This window comes from Phoxinus phoxinus (genome assembly GCF_949152265.1).
Source record: "Phoxinus phoxinus genome assembly, chromosome: 13".
Classification (NCBI taxonomy): Eukaryota; Metazoa; Chordata; class Actinopteri; order Cypriniformes; family Leuciscidae; genus Phoxinus; species Phoxinus phoxinus.
In genome coordinates, this window is record NC_136888.1 from 12,950,859 (window position 1) to 12,969,418 (window position 18,560).

Sequence of the window (18,560 nt, forward strand, 5' to 3'; positions counted from 1 at the left end):
ACCCACTTCTAGCCAAAATAACCTTGAATTAGTTTTTGCCAAAATAACTTGCAAGATGTATCCATCATGTCAACAGAGATTACAAGGTGTTTGGTTTCATTTCTTTAACATGTTATATAATTGATGACTAGTCTATTCTTGGGTTAGACGTCTATTAAATTTTAACTGACAGTCCAAATTTTGCCTCGTTTTAGCCTAGATGTCATGGCCGTGTTTGGATGGCTATTAGACATCTTTTAAATGCAAAATTGCTTGCTGGGAACTAATGAAATAATGTAAGATTCATGTAGTTTTTGGAGCTCATTGTGATGACAGATTGACCTCCAATGAGCACATTTTGTTTAAGCGAATCTTCGTGTTGCAAGCAATATCAGGTAAGTGCTGACAAAGAAAAGACCAGGTGCTTCTTTTTAACACAACCCAGTACAAATCTCAAAAGCACATTGCTTGGCAGGATGTGTTACCCTGCACAGTTAAGAATAGCTTGCAATGATGAAACATACAATAAAAAAGACTGCCTGATGAAGGACAAAATGTTCGATGAGCATCCAACACAATGTGAGGTATTTGAAGAAGATGAATATGACCCCGGTCCAGACCCGACCAGATGTTACCACGTCTACCTCCACATCTCACGAAGAGAGCAAAGAATGAGTCTCTTTTTATAGCAAACAAGCAGAGTCCACAAAAATAATTGGATGTTAGAGATCAGTAGATAAACAGAGCCTGTCACTCAACATATCCTCCAAAGAAGATCGAACTGCCGGCCCTCCAGAGACCTTCTGCCTGATGTGTATTAAACCCGTCAGGCTGTGTCACATCGGCCATGCCAGATGACACAGGGCCACAGATTAAACCCACCACTCAAAGAGGATTTATGGCCTATTGGCTCTCTTTACTGCAAGCTTACTGTGTTGTCCCGCCCCTTCTGTTCAATTCACTTAGAACAACTTATAAGATTCATTAAATCTCTCATTCATATACATGTACCTGGACTGTCAATTACCCCCCACTCCCCTTCTCATTGACGGAATTTTCCGTAATTCATGAGACAACGCTTCCCGCCATTGACGGGCTCTCCGTGTTTTCACTGTTATACGGTAGGGTACACTGAAAGAGAAAAAACACACAAAAAAAGCGATTTTCTCAGCTTTTTGTTCAAAATGTTTTTCTTTTTATTAAACTGACCCAGTTTTTCCTTTCAGCCGCAAACTTTATGGAAGGAGAATATTTAAATGAATCGTACGGGGTGATTCACTAAGGTTTGTGCTAGTCAACTTACTGGTATTTGCACCATTATTTAACGCCCAAAAAAAAGCACGTCTTAAACCAACCGCTAATTTGCTCTGCTCTTGGTAGATTGCTTTGGACATTATGAAATGATCCGGATGCGTCTGTGTTCTTTAATTTGCACATTGCCAGTAAATCACCCGCTGAACTTTCCACTCCAATCGGCGCTTTTATGGGATTGCGCTCTTACGCTAATTTGCACTGTTTAGTAAATTTCACCCCAAGATTAAGATTCATATGATAGTGTATAATAATTTAGTGTATTTCTACCAAAATATTTTGTATAATACGTCAGTTAATGTATTTATGCTCGCTTCTCGCATCTCGCTTGGCATTGCAAGCACTGGCTGTGACCCAAGGAGCAAAACTTTGAAAGATTTCGCTCCCCAGAAAACACTTCCAGCACAGTGTTATCTGGCACAGACATGAGTCTAATTATAGTCATATGTGATGTTTACTCTTGCAGAAGTGCCTTTATGCATGATTTAGTCTCATGCCACACCAAATGTTCCCTTAATATGCAGCATAATCAGATCTCATTCCGCGCAAAACCATGTCACAGGATATTCCAGCTGTGACCTCCCATCCTGAAGCTTATACTTCCCTGTATGTCAGTAACAGCAAAGGTTTTTTTCCCACACTTCTACCATTACCTGATCTAGACAGCCATTAGACTGCAAATCCCATTCAGTTTAAAGCTTGATAACCATGACAACCAGAAAAGAAGTGGAGAATGAGGATAAACAAAGGAAATCAAAACCAAACTTTTACAAACAAGGTTTCATATAAGACATATCAAAATGTTGAATTTGCAAGCCAACTCAAAATAACAATCAGGGTGAGTCAAGGACATAAAATAGATAGAGAGAAAAAGAAAATGGTGGGACATCCAAACAGCACAGACAAGTGTTTGGTAATTTGCAAGTTACCAAGCAACCTGAAGAACCATCCAACCCTTAAAAACAGATTTCTCTCCATTCTATCCACACCGAAAAAAGAAATGGGGTTTTCATTTTTGGTTTCACAAAGAATCTTTCAGTGAACAGTTCTGAAAATAACAATTTTTTTGTTAGTGTGAAGAACATTTCTTTGCTGTCCCAAATTAATTGATATAAGTACCAGTGTAGAACACTATATAGAAACAGTGTCTATTCCTCGTTTAGTGAGGCCAAACAATAAATCTACTGTAGGATCTAAGAAAAATCTAATTGTGATTAAACCAGAAAATCTCAATATTAGTGAACAAAAACAATTTCTAAAGCTAGGTCTTCTAAACATTAGATCGCTTACACCTAAGGCGGTTATTGTAAATGAAATGGTCACTGATAATAGCTTCGATGTACTCTGCCTTACTGAAACCTGGCTTAAACCAAATGATTATTTCGGTCTTAATGAGTCCACTCCACCAGGATACGGTTATAAGCATGAGCCCCGTCTGATTGGTCGTGGCGGCGGTGTTGCAACAATCTATAGAGATATTCTTAATGTTACTCAGAAAACAGGTCACAGGTTTAATTCGTTTGAAGTACTTGTTCTAAATGTTACGCTCCTAGATGTAAGAAAGAAATCCCTATTATCTCTAGCCTTGGCTACCGTATATAGACCGCCAGGGCCTTACGCTGATTTCCTAAAAGAGTTTGCAGATTTTCTCTCAGATCTATTGGTCAATGTCGATAAGGCAATAATTGTTGGAGATTTCAACATACACGTTGATAACACAAATGATGCGTTAGGAGCTGCGTTTACAGATTTATTAAACTCCTTTGGGGTCAAGCAAAACGTTAGTGGTCCCACTCATCGTCTTAATCATACTCTAGATTTAATTATATCATATGGAACCGATCCAACCAATATAGATATTATACCGCAAAGTGATGATGTCACTGATCATTACATGGTAACTTGCATACTACGTACGGCTGAAATGTGTCATGTTGCGCCACGTTATCGACCAGGCAGAACAATCCTTCCAACCACTATAGATAGATTCTTGAATAGCTTACCTGATCTATCTCCGCTCCTCAGTGAACCCAAACAAACAGATGAGCTAGAGGAAATGACTAGCAGTATGAGCACCATTTTCTCTAGTACATTAGAAACTGTTGCACCAATTAGACTAAAAAAGGTTAGAGAGAAAACTAAAGCACCATGGTACAACAGTGCTACGCATGTTATCAAGAGAGAAACTCGTAACTTAGAGCGCAAATGGAAACAAACTAATTTAGAGGTCTTTAGAATCGCGTGGAAAGACAGTATGTCACGTTATAAAAAGGCTCTAAAAGCAGCCAGGGCTGAGCATCTCCGCAAACTAATAGAAAATAACCAAAACAATCCAAGGTTTTTATTTAACACTGTGGCTAGATTAACAAATAAACAGACATCACCTGAACAAAATATTCCGTTACATTTTAATAGTAATGATTTCATGAATTTCTTCACTGAGAAAATAGAAAGCATCAGAAACACAATTGTAAATGTACAATCTTTGACAGCGTCTTATGATTCAGCCTCAATTATCGCCCCTCAAGAACAACTACAGCGCTTTACAACTATAGGACAGGAAGAGCTAAATAAACTTATCACTGCATCTAAACCAACAACATGTTTATTAGATCCAATACCCACTAAACTACTGAAAGAAGTGTTACCTGTAGTGGAAGAGCCTCTTCTCAATATTATTAACTCGTCTTTATCTTTAGGACATGTTCCAAAAACATTCAAGCTAGCAGTTATAAAACCTCTTATTAAGAAACCACAATTAGATCCAAATAACCTAGCAAATTACAGACCCATTTCAAATCTTCCATTTATGTCTAAAATACTTGAAAAAGTTGTGTCCGCTCAATTGTGCTCTTTCTTGCAAGAAAACGATATCTATGAAAAGTTTCAGTCTGGATTCAGGCCACATCATAGCACAGAAACTGCGCTGGTTAAAATTACAAATGATTTACTTTTAGCTTCTGACCAAGGCTGTATCTCAATACTAGTTTTACTCGATCTTAGCGCTGCGTTTGACACTATAGATCATAAAATACTCTTAGATCGACTTCAAAATTACACTGGTGTTCAGGGACAGGCATTAAGCTGGTTTAGATCGTACCTATCAGACCGTTACCATTTTGTCCATTTAAATGGGGAAAAATCAAAGATAACGTCAGTAAATTATGGAGTGCCGCAAGGATCTGTATTAGGCCCCCTGCTATTCTCAATTTATATGCTGCCACTTGGTAATATTATAAGAAAACATGGAATAAGTTTCCACTGTTATGCTGATGACACTCAATTATATATTTCATCTAGACCAGATGATAACACTAAATTATCTAAAATGACAGAGTGTGTTAAAGATATAAAATATTGGATGACGTGTAATTTTCTTCTATTAAATTCAGATAAAACGGAGGTATTACTGATTGGTCCAAAAAACTGCCCACAAAACCTCTTACAATACAACCTTAATCTAGATGGACGTCCTGTTACTTTATCCTCTACAGTAAAAGACCTGGGTGTTATACTAGACCGCAACTTGTCTTTTGAAAATCATATTTCAAATGTCACAAGAACAGCCTTTTTCCACCTTAGAAACATTGCTAAGCTACGTAACATGCTATCAGTTTCTGATGCAGAAAAGTTAGTTCATGCATTCATGACCTCGAGACTAGATTACTGTAATGCTCTATTAGCTGGTTGTCCTGCATCCTCAATAAACAAGCTACAGTTAGTCCAAAATGCAGCCGCTAGAGTTCTTACTAGGTCAAGAAAATATGATCATATAACACCAATTTTATCATCTCTACACTGGTTACCTATTAAGTTCCGTATCAATTACAAAGTATTGTTACTGACCTATAAAGCCCTAAATGGTTTAGCTCCTGTGTATTTAAGAGATCTTCTATCGCCATATAATCCATCGCGCTCTTTAAGATCACTAAATTCGAGGCTTCTGGTCGTACCTAGGATATCTAAGTCCACTAAAGGAGGGAGGGCGTTTTCACATCTAGCTCCTAAACTCTGGAATAGCCTTCCTGATATTGTCCGAGGCTCAGACTCGCTCTACCAGTTTAAAACTAGATTAAAGACGCATCTCTTTAGCCAAGCATTCACATGATGCATCTCATACCTTTTATACTACAGTTAAATCAGATCAAATGCATTCATATTATGAACAGCAGCTACGCTAATTATTTCCCATCTGCCTTTTTTGTTGTTATCTCGGGACGCCTGTCCCGAGATAACTCAAATAGAGTTCGTCAGCTCCAGTTATGTATCCAGCCTCTCATGGAGACTTCAGATGCCCCAACGCCTGTGATGAGACGACTCGACGCCTGTGAAGAGACGACCCAACGCCGGCGATATGTTATGCCCTAAATTTCATGATTAACTAACTGTATTTTTGTATGTATATTTTTGAAATGCATTTTCTGTAAAGCTGCTTTGAAACAATGTGTATTGTGAAAAGCGCTATACAAATAAACTTGAATTGAATTGAATTGAACATTTTAATTAAGAAAAAACTGCTATAAAGAAACTTTTGCGCACAATTCCATGGATGTTAAAGGTTCTTTATGGAACCATCATGCCAATCAAGAACCTTTCACGAGTTTACATGTTAATGAAATCTGATGTAATATTATAATGCGTATTTGGCTTGCTGTCCGGGGGGAGGGCTCTGAGCTCAGAATTCGGCCCGACCCCAGAGTACTCCCCCCCATAACTTTAGAGATCATAGGTATCTATGAACGGACCCAGCCGAATGTGGGGTGAAGGGGTGGAGGTGGGATGCTGAGAAATTAGTCATGAGACAGGAGGTAAGGAAAGGCTTTATTTATACTGGCTCCTTCTCGTGCTGATTGGATGATTACCTGAACATGCTCCTCCCGAACTTTGTTACATAAAACTTAATTTAATTTTATACAGTATGCAAACTAAGGGGTCTATCATACAGCTGGTGAAATGCGGTGCCAGGCACGACGCAAGTGTTTTTTTGCTAGTTCCAGCCCGACGCAGTTATCATTTTCACGTCCTGCGCCACGTTGTTTAAATAGCAAATGCATTTGCGCATATTTGTGCGCTCATGGGCTTGTTGGTCTGAAAACGAGGTGTGTTCAGGTGCATTGTTGGCGCGTTGCTATTTGGAGGCAACAGAAAGACCAATGCGCCATTGACCAACTGAAACCTGCTCTAAAGTCAATATTCGTATTCAGTATTCAGTATTTTTTTTTTTGTTATTTAAAGAGCGCATTAGTAATGTGCGCCTATAGGCGGGTCCACGACGCATGTACACTCTGCTTATTACACACACACAGGACACTCAGCAGCACACAAACATGCAAAATATTACAAATAAAAGGATTACAATGTAAAAGATTAATATCGTGTACATAAAGATATGATGGAATGTCCCAGATGGTTTGCTCGGTGCTTTAACCTCGCGCACGAGCAGATCCGTTTCCTCGCTAGAGAAGCGTTCAGTTTTTCCACTTGCAAATTCCGCCATGTAAATAGCGAATACGCCATGGCGCGAGCGCAACTGGCTTTTAAAGGGAATGGGAGATGAGACTCTGGTTGGTTTATTGCACGTTACAATATCGAACAGTGTGAATGTTCTTCAAAACATCTGCTTTTTGAAGAAAAGAAAAATCCTGATTTGGAACGACATGAGGAATAACATTTTTTGTGTGAACTATCCATTTAAAAAATAGATTGCATCAATTGTACCATGGAAGATGGTCAGAAGAAGTAAAAAATCAACTCCACCTGACCCCCTGAGAGCTCTGCCACCTCTAATAATTAACTATTAAATCCTGCTCATCACAAAAACAGCTCATCAAACCTAATCAGCCTTCCAGAAGACAATAGTTCTCCAAGGTGAGATAAAAAAACGGAGAAAGTAGGTTAGCATGAGTCGGCCGTCTGCGAAGCGTGTGATTAAATATTTGAATGTAGCTGTCACGAAATCGCAAGGTTCCATTCCTCAGACCGTTGTTTTGACGCTTACGCCGCTCCTCAAGGTCGAACACAAAGGTCGGCTATAACCAATCCCCAAACGTAGACGTCTATAGAATTACGGAAACTCAGGGGAATTGAATTCTGTAACTCCAGAGGAGGTATCTTAGCAGGAAGTGAATTGGCAGTGTTAATATCCTAATGTCAACAGAAACTCAGTCAAGGCTGATAAAATACTGTACCCCCGTTTGGAAAACACACTGAAACACATTAATCATGCTCGGCGTTGCATTGAGAGGCAGAGTCGACTCTGAAAGTAGGACACGATCATGATCTCAGCCCTGTGATGGAGAGGATGTCACGTATAGCTCTTTGTTTCAGTAAAACCCATTAAAACCGATATTCCAATGATACGTTTTCCCATATAATATTCCCCACGCTCTTCTAAAACAGATTTGAGCTCAAAGAAAGCTTGAATTTTGTAATATTTCCCATTATTTTGACACTTTCCATCATTAACATCACAATAGCCTTCAATTTCTAATTTCGCTGCATTTTAAATGAGACTTTAATTCAAAATCTGTTAAAGACACATGGGTTGTATAGGATGGTGAAGTCTTCGGAAGTGCATTGTGGGTCTTCAGATGTAGCTGATTCTATGTCAAGGACGGTGAAAATGTCAGTGCTGCACACTGTCACATCTGTCTGTGCCTTTACAGTACACTGCAGACATACATTATTCAATGAGAAATATGAGGTCAAGATTATTAATGTAACTGTTTTTTTTGTGGAGACACTGAACTGTAAAAAAAATGTATATCCCCAAGTCAAAATTTTCTAGTGACTGATAACATCTAAATTTTTTAATTAGTCTGACATATTATTTCTCATTGAGCCAATTTTAACAGACTATTGCAACAATTAATTCAATTTATTTTACAGAATTTCACTTGGGCCAATCAATAATTCAGTCACTAGAATATTTTGACTTGGGGAGGTAAAAAATGTTTTACAGTGTGGGCTGAACATGGACTTGACTGGCTCTTATAAAACCCACTATGCACTAGGAATATACAGGACCAGATTCTGTTGCGGTATGTACAATATCTAAATATTAATCCTACTATGGATGGTTCAGACTCAAAAATCAGTTTATACATTCAAAGCTATTTTAATATGATTTTTCTCTCTTCTGTGGAACACACACGTGTTTTTTTCATGCAATTAAAATGTATGACAGCAGGGGTTTTCAAGCTTGAATGAGCTTGAATTTTCATTGAATAATGGCTTAATTTTCAGTCTGTTTCTCAAACAAAAGCCATCAAATGGCTTCAAAGACATTTTGGAGTTTGATATTCCCAGTATTTATTCACTTTCATTACGTTATAAATAGTGAAAATAAAGGCCAAGATATAAATATATATATATATAAATGACAAGAATAAGAATTTATTTTTGTCAGCTATTGTAACAGCTAGAATAAAGATATACTAGGTATACTATAGATATACTAAAGAAATCCTATACAAGGAATATATATTTATTCCATGTTTTTTTTATGAATAAATAAAAAAGAAACTTATTGAACATTGGTCTTTCATCATATTTATGTTGCTGCTTTTTTATATAAAAGCCTAAAAACACATTTTACCTGTGGTGAAATCCCTTAGCTTACTGCTAGACATCTTACTATTTATAAGACTGCATCTTACATAATCACCTTTCATTAGTTTGTTTCAACCAAGGATGTTGATAATAGCTTCGAGAGAGCTATTTGTTAGTCTCAAAAACACAGTCTCAAACCCTTCACAAATGACTATCCTGAGCTGTGACATCAAAGGCAGCAGACAGGGGGACATCAGAAGTGGAAAGACATCTCATATAATACAAGTCACTATTTACAATGTATATGTTGCATGCAAAATTAAATCTGTTAAAGGGGTGGTATAATGCCCTTATCACAAGATGTAAAATAAGTATTTGATGTCCCCAGAGTGTGTGTGTGAAGTTTTAGCTCAAACTACCCCACATATATTTTTATATAGCATGTTAAAACTGTCACTTTTTGAGGGTTAGCAAAAACGCACCGTTTTTGTGTTTGTCCCTTTAAATGCAAATGAGCTGCTGCTCCTGGCACAGGGGGAGGTGCTTCAAGCGCTTGTGTCATTTTACCAAATTTACCATTTTACAAAACAAAACAAAAATTCTGAAACTTTTATCCTTTTATGTTCAAACTGGAGTCAGACAATGATGGAGAGACTCAAGATGAAGTGACAACATGTAGAAGCAACAGGACATTTCTGAATGGTTAGTTGATGAATTTATGTTGCTGATGTGGACTATATTCTAGTCATTGATTAGCATATTCTGTCATGATAATAGGCTTGTTTGAGAAGTGCTTGTTTGTCTGAAAGACGGACAGATCTTTCTTCTCGCGGTGGATCCTACACCTGCGTGATCAAAGGCGAAAATAGCGGGATCCACGCTCGTGCACGGTGTTGCTAATCAACTGAATGTAATTTAAGTTCTGTTGCTTTTATATGAAAATAAATATAATGAACAAGACACCCAAAGTAGGCTATTTGTTATTTAATTCCATTCCAAATACGTGTTTATCAATCATTTTTACTTTAATACAGACATATCTTTATATATATATATATATATATATATATATATTTAAATGAAATGACATAACATAACCCATATAGACATCACGCTGTCAGAAGTTTGCAATATTCGCTCATAATTTATACACATAAAAATCTGAGTTTTAAATCAAACATTTTAAAAGAGAACAATACATCATGGTTGTTTAAACCAATGAGCATTAAGCTGTGTCGTCAGCAAGTCATTTCCCATCATGCATTTGATCAGCGGAGTCGGTGGAGAGCAACTGCAGAATCCGACACGTGCAGCTTGCGGTCGCGAGAGTTTTTATACATACGTCCGCATGACATCAGAGCCAGGCGGACCACACTCGGACACATTTCTAACCCGCATGCATCACCGGTGATCGGTTCTGCGCAGATTTTGCTCATCTCAAACAAGCCTATTCTATAAATCGTGTTGCGGCGGCGGGGTTTATGTAAATTCTAGGGTTGGTGATGTCACTAACCTGGGAGGAATGTTGTGTAGTCTCTACCAGCCGTTTGTTGTAGTCCTTAAAAAACGGTTTCTTTAAAAGCAAATATCTTCCTTTGCTTTAAACTTTGAGCGTCGTAACTTTGCAGATGTTGTTTATGCTCAAACAGCAACATTACTCACTAACTAAAGTTAGAAAAGTGAAATCATAATCAACCACCCCTTTAAAATACACAGCTACATATACGCTGCCTGGTCAAAAAATAAAAAGTTGCTGTTTGGATTTTAAAAAGTATATGATTGGATCATTATTGCAGTGGTTATTATGTTTCTAGCATGTTATATGTGTGGCAACAGTTCTTATGACTCTAATAGATGGAGTGTGTAGCTTTTCATTTCTTAAACAACCATGTAGGAAGACACATCATGGCCAACACATCCAGGATGACAATGTCAAGATTCATCAGGCTCAAACTGTGTAAGAATGAAGAATCATTTCCACACATGAATTGGCTCCTCTGAGTCCAGACCTTAAATTCATTGAAAGTCTTTGGGATGTGCTGGAGGAGACTTTACAGAGTGCTGGACTCTTGCATTGTCAATACAAGATCTTGACCAAAAATATATGCACTTCTAAATAGAGTAATGTTATTTCCATCAAGAAATAACACGATTGGAGCCTGACATACACACAATTAAAAACATTACCCTGAATGTGTGTGGAAACAACATGAATGCACTGAAATGTGTCTGTGCATAAATACAATGTGCGATCAGCTCAGGCATGCTTACTGTACGACTCCTGTACGTCACCGCAATCATCTTTACAGTTCACATCAAAATTTTACTAGGGAGAAGCTGGTTTGCTCTATCTTGCCGATAAACGTTGTTTGCTTATCATATGGCCATACAGTGGTGGACTGTTTTCTTTATATTAGCACTGTTTTGGACTGATTGTTTAAAAGCTTTTGTTTACTGGATCACTGGACTGAAAACTTTCCTGGAGTCGGCTCGAAATTAGCTGATCGAAAACAGAGAAGCGAAATCCGGTTAAGGGGTTAGAATAAAAGCGTTTCGCCTAAATTACTAAAACTTAAACAAAAATTTCAATTATTAAAATGATAACTGAAAATATGAAAATAAAGGCCAAATCAAAATTTTGATTATGATCATTGATTATTTAAATCGACTGTATAATATGTTACTCAAAACAAACATCAGAGAAAGCAGACGCAATGTACTTCTAAACCTCAGTGGTGACCCCCGTGACCAAAATGTACTTGTCAGCATATTTAGCCTGACCCTGTGCTTCCAAAGGTCCCGTCCTCCAACCCCACCATCCCACGACTCCCCATGCTCAGGGCTATGGCTTCATTCTGCTCAGTTTGCAAGGGACCATCTGGTCACATATGACCCTTAAACCCCTGGGCAATAACTCCAACACACCACAGGCTTATCTCCATTAAAACCCTGATCCCAGGATCAAGGAGAGTCCCTGGAGCAGTGGCCGGCCCTCCACTGAGAAACTTTCTTTATCAGAGAGCTCCAAACCAGCATGCTCCCATGTGTTGCTTTGGAGATATTGCGTCTGTAAACAAAATCGGACATCGGTTTTGCATTTTTCTCGTTATGTTTGCAGACAGAATCCGTGGGAGGGGAATTGGTCCTAAATCAGTGGGAAAATGGAGAGTTTAACCGAGGGCCATATTTGTGCTATGAGTCTATTTTCTCTCTCCTTGCCAAAGGCAAGTTTGGGGACAGCAAGCAAAGGTGATGCAGAAAGGTGGAATTCATTTCTGACACAGGCAGAGTTATTTGTGCTCAGTAATACCTGTTTTATTATTCATTACGTTATCTGCTTTTTTGTATCAAATAGCTTTAATAAAAGGAGGGGAACACTTTTCCCAGAGGAGGTATTCTCAGGAGAAGAACCATTCATTTTCTTACAGGCTTTGAACGCAAGTCATGAATAAAACTCAAAATGCAACAACGGATCTGCATAAAAATGCAAATGCACATCGTTTTAATAAACTTATGTATTATACAACAAATGCATTATATTTCCTCTTTTAAGCTTTTAAGAGGAACAACAACTCATACACTGTAAACCCGAATAAGTTGGCAAAACTCAAAAAATTTGAGGCAATCAGTTACCTCAATTTTTTTAAGTTATTAAGAAATTCAAAGGTTAAGTAAACAGAACTAACAGATTTTTTATTTTGTACTATGGATGTTAATTGCTCTTAACTTGAAGTATTTGAGTAAGCTAATTCATACAGCTCATTTAACTTAAATTATTATGTAATCTCAACTTAAATACTTTTAGTAGTGGAAACACAACTAGCTATAATTAACTAATTCAGTAAATGCTAGCTTGCTAATTGGTAACACATGGCTTTGATTAGCTTAGCAATTGCTGAATGAATATAAGCATTGCCGAACATTTAACACATCTGTTCTCAAAATAAGCTCAAGCTCCAGCCCAGTCAGTTACATTTAAGTTAAACTAAATTAAAAGTAACAAGTTCATTATACTCAAAACAATTAAATAATTTGTTTAAACAAAGTTTGCTCTTCTCAAACCAATTAATTATTTTGAGCATTAGGGTTAACATCGTACTTGATAGAGACTGTGACTGTGGTTAAATTTATAAAACTCTATGTGGCGAGCAGGACAAGGAGAGAGAACGACGCGTGGCGTGATTACTAATGAGCGACGCACCGGTCTCGTATTTCTCATGGAGGAGCGGAAACATAAAAGGAGGAGCGACGACAGTGAAGATCGAGAGAGGACCAGGCCTGGACTATTTTATTTGATGTTGTGTTTTGTTATATGTGACAGCAGTCGTCCGTGAGGGGCTGCTGTCTTTACTTTCGTTTTTGTATTTGTTTATTTATTTTATTAAAAGTTTGTGAAAGTTCGCCGGTTCCCGCCTCCTTGTTCCTAACAACGAACATTGCTACTCTACCGCAGTACGAATGCAAAAACTGCTACAGTCCGTAAGATCATGTAAAATCCATGGTAGAAATTTTAAAGCTGAAGAAAGAGTGAATAAAACATGAGGTAAAAGTGCAGCAGCAAAAAAAACTAGGCCAAAAAACACTGTACCATAAGGAGCCACAGGCCACATGACATTATAAACAACATATGTAGAGCACTATTTAAACGTATACTCTATGAAATAATCAACTTGGGATATAAAACAACTCTTTTTACTTTCTCGGTGCACATTTAGTCTTGCAACGCAAAACATCAGTGCACTTTGTTTTAAATAAAAATGTGCTTGTCTTTATAATCTTTCATCAAAAATTAATTTCCTGTTCCGCCTCTGCAACTATATTCCTTTTCGCCTGTTATCATGAATCTTTCTTACTTTTGAAGACTCTCGCCTCCAACTGCTTGGCTCCAAATGCTATGTTTCGCACAAGCCAAACAATTCCCAAGGGATGAAATCAAGTCTCAATCTACATTTCTTCTCATGTAAATGAGAAGTCATATTTAATAATAAAAAAATACTTGGGTATTTTTAAAATGGTTTGCGAATGACATTCAAACATGTGCAATGTAAATGTGAAAGGCACTACAAGAAATTGAGAAAATTTGTCTTTGGCCAACTACAAACTAAGACTTGTTCTCAACCGCAATGACAAGCACAACATGACATGCAGGAGAAAAAACATTCATAAAAGCAGGTTGCACAAACTTTTGTTTTGCCCCGTGACGAGCCGAAGACACGCAGCAGATATGATACGGTTGCGAAGAACCAGCCGTGAAATGTGCTGTGTTATCAAAGACCACATGTCCTTTTTTTAAAAAGGAGGGGAAAAAAAGATGAAAGTCTGCCCTCAGAAAATGTTTCTATTCTGGGTAAATGCCATAGATTACACACAGACAAGTGACGCAACCCAAAAAGGACGCCACAAAAACCTGCTGAACATCGCTACCGTAAAAAAAAAATCAAGTATGGAATGATTATTCGAAAACCTCACGATTATATAATTGTCATATTTGTGTCAGAGCGTTGGCTGTGTAGTGCGGCGGCGTTCGGGAGGTTCAAAGCAATCATCTTTACCAGAGGGGATTACAGCTTTAAAACCAAAGTGAGTGTCCCATTCAGGAAGGGATAAAGCCCAGTGTACTAATCTGATGGAGCGGAGGTAGCTTGTACGAAGCCATCCATTAAAGCCACCAGCCACAGTCATTTATGTGGACTGCTAACTATCTCTCTGACCCTACAGAGGAGCCTGAACATGTTAGCATCGCAACGCCTAGAGCAGAACACGAGCCTGTCATGTGCACAGCATGGACGGCATTAGTCATCATGAAAGTCATCAAGGGAAGAGAACATTCCAGCGAACAGACAATTTGTATGCTGACTGTTTGACATACGGCGCCGTCAACACGGCCAATAAAGTCATATGCAGCCTAAGGAGCGTGTTATATCATAATCTCTGACTGATGTGATGTTTCTGAACAGGTCACAATGTAAAATTTACTTTTAAAAAGGGAAAATATCTCGCAACATTAGGCAGACAGCAGTTCATTTTGCCTTTCAAGGCTCCAAATCATTTCTAGACAAATACAGCACATCTTTTTAAACACCATGTGCTGACTTCACGCTGTGTTGTCCCTTGGCACTGAACACACGCAGGTAGAGTGTGCGATCAAAATTTTCACTTTCACCTGCTTCAGGCACCTCGGCTCTTTTCTAAAACTGGATCATATCGACACTGATCTAAAAATAAAGCAGCAATACGACACGTTTTCCTCAAACATTCGCACGTGAACCCCTAAAACAAAGTGTCTTTCTGTTGTCACCAGCCTCTCCGGGGGAACAATTCGGTGCCAACACCCTGTTGGAAGATATAAAGCTGTAAACAGACCTGATGACGAAGAAAACACACCCTGGCCTAGATAAACAGTTATGCAATCCGTACTGGCTACTTCCCCCTAAAACAGAAGAGTAATGCCAACATTACAAGTCCCAAGGCTCTGCTTGAACAATTGACGTCTCTTGGCTCACTGCGCATGGAGAGATGTGATAAACTTTTGGCAGCTTTGATTGAAATAGAGAACAGCTAAACCTTTAAATTCACCCCCCCCCCCCCCCCCCCCACTGTATTTTAATGTATGATTTGAGACTTCAATCACGTTTATCATCTATCAACAAACTTATAAATTCTTATATTATAATCGTTGTGCTTTATGAGGTTACAACCTCAAAAACATAACAGCATGGAAGGTAAGCTTATATATAAATTTATGGTAAACTTTGCAAAAATGACATTGATGATGTTGCAAGCATTATGGTATGGCATTTTGCTGACTGTATGTTATTAAATTGTGTAATGCTAATATATCAAATATGAGCCATTAAAATCAGTTTTTACTGTAAAATGCCACAACATGACTTAAAGTTCATCAAAACTGGCCTCTCCATCAACTATGGTCAATGATGGACATGAAAACAGAGCAATGTTTATAAACAACTGCATTCAAATCGCAAAATAATGCTATAAATAATAGTAACATCATATAAATGCAATACAAAACAATCCAATGCACATAACTGATTTTTTTTTTTTTTTTTTACTTTGTTTTACCTTAAAGGTATATATATTGCTTAATTAAATCCATATTTATATTTAACAAAGCAGCTTATACATACAATGCATGCTGTATTTTTATTTTTATTTTTTTTACAATAATATATATATATTAAGTTAACGTACAGTTAACCAATTAAGAGGTTTTTAGTATAGCATGGCTTCTCATTTTTAGAGTACATTCTACCATTATTTGGAAAAATATATATTTTTCGACAGCTTATGATTGCAAATACAGTCCAGAATAACCCTACTTGCTGTTTGAGAAAACATTAATTTCATAATGCATCTCATGCAAGTAAAAAAAAAAAAGGACATTCTCATTATTTCAATCTGCTCAAAAACTAGGACACATCTATGATTAATTCGAAAGAAGACCGTTTCTTTGTACTATGGAGGCTTGACTTCCACAAAAGAATTAATTCGATGTTTAAATAACTAGTTTCGTGCTTGTTCGGTCTATTTTTACTGTTTTGGCGCGCGCCTCTTAACGAGCGCTGTCCGTGGTGCTGAAATCCACACAACAGGCATGAGCACGAGCCGACGCTCTGAATCGCTCAATTACAGCTCTGATATATATCCCCGAAACTTCTTCGAACATAAAAACGCAAATTACACCATAACAAAAACAAATTACGAACTAAACCTGTGGGAGTTAAGCGTCTACAGCAAAAGCTCGGTTAAAAAACAAAGAAAAACACCTACCTTGCTCTCGATGAACCACGTTGAGGATGTTACTATCGCCTTGCCTCCTTCAGCACTGATTTGGGTCACCTAGTGCTTGTGCACACAGCTCTGGAGTAAGTGAGTGAGTGAGTGAAAAAACCTCATCCCTCATCAAAGATGGCGTGCCCCCACCTGACGTCATAATGACCCTCAACACTAGGGCGTGCCCATACAGCCTCGGAGTGAGTGTAAATAACCCCGCCCTCATCCAGGATGACGAGCCTCTCGAACGTCACAATGACCCTCAGCACCAGGGCGAGGCTGCTATGAGATTTAGAACTCATTGATCCCTGCTATATGTTAAATTGGAGTGCATGGGTTCAGTAGGTTGTTTGGCTCCATATGATTTGCTGTGATTGTGAAATGAAGCATTTTCCTTCTCATTTAACACTCTAGTAAATGACCTTGGGGTCACCTAATAGATGTGGCCCCAGAGAAGTGGTCATCAACACTTTCGACCCCAGAGTCACCCACAAGACAATATTCAAAGGAAGACTTCCGAAAGGAGCATCAATAGATTAAAATTGTGTCAACATTCCAGATTTTAGGAGCTGTTTATTCTTCAATAAAAAATGACAGTTGTTGAGAAGCTGAATTACAAATTTTATGTCGTCACTTGTTTGTATATCCAATAACTTTTTTTGTTTCTTGCCCCAAGCATCAAGCCTCCCTGATCTCCTAATAGGATCAAGAGATAAAAGCGCTTTAGCTATAGAGACTTGGAGATTCAGATAAGGGGGAAGGAATCAATAGCACTTATTTGATTATTTAATGGCTCCTAAACGTCTGCTGCTTACTGTTCTTTGTGGAGTGTGTTTGCATAGAGGAGAACGTGTTGCTGTGTTTGACTTTGGCGAAGGAGGAGCTGAAAGAGAGAGAAACAGTACGCTAGTAGTAGAAAACAATCTGGCAAAGTGCTTCACTACATTAAGACGAATCAAGACATAAAATCTGGATACTTGATTCTGCAGGACAGATGAAGGTCAGGATTCTTCGGAGATAAAACACTGTCTAAAGAGCAGTTCGACTAGCTTAAACATGCACTGTACAACAAATCACACACACCCTCTTAGACACCAGAGGAGAAAAGGGTAACACTTTCTATGAAGACCATGCTTATAATGAATTATAGCCCCATTTATACGTATTACTATTATATAAATATATTTATAAAGACTCATTAAGATTTATACCGCATTATAAGAGCAGTTATAGTTACATTTATATTGTTTTTATACTTATTTATAAGTCATGCATTTGCTTTTTCAATGCGCATACTCATATTATACACTGATTTATGAATGATAAAATATAAAATAGTTCCAGAGACACTTGTTTGCTGTCTTTAATGGCTAATGTTTGCATTAGAGGTCATGAATGGTAATTTTGATTTTTTTTAAACCTATATCTCCTCAGCCATATGTATGGTATATTAAATATTAAAATATACTTTAAAAATATTGTTGCAGTGTTTTGCTAGTATGTAACATTAAAAAAAGATAAAAAACATATATATTTTTACAGGGATTATTGTTCATTAGTTACATTAACAAGTAAAAAACTTAAAATGTATAATGAGCACACCTTCATGATTTCTTAACATTAACAGCTTTAGGAAATTTGCATTTTGATGACTAAAGCCATCAATGATGCATTTATAGAGGTTAGTAACTGTATTATCACTCACAATAAGTGTTTATAACAACACAACATGGCTATAATAACAATATATTCACTTATTTGACAGAAATAAATCTGAATTACTAAAAATGAATTGTAACTATAATATAATAGTTATCGCAATGCAGGTTGCATCATAATAAATACATTCATGGGACCATATGACTGGTTAATTAATACTTATAAATCAGTGTATAATGTGCATTGATGAGCAAATGCATGACTTA

The 18,560-nt window shown here is 37.5% G+C and overlaps 1 protein-coding gene across 1 annotated transcript in view; it reads right to left on the bottom strand.

Moving 5' to 3' along the window:
* snap25b (synaptosome associated protein 25b) overlaps positions 1–16,811 on the bottom strand; it is a 46,962-nt gene extending 30,151 nt beyond the window's left edge. Inside the window, exon 1 of the mRNA XM_079632783.1 lies at positions 16,633–16,811. The gene's annotated coding sequence lies outside the window, so the exon portion shown is untranslated. The remainder of the gene's footprint in view (positions 1–16,632) is intronic.
* Between the last annotated feature and the right edge of the window lie 1,749 nt (positions 16,812–18,560).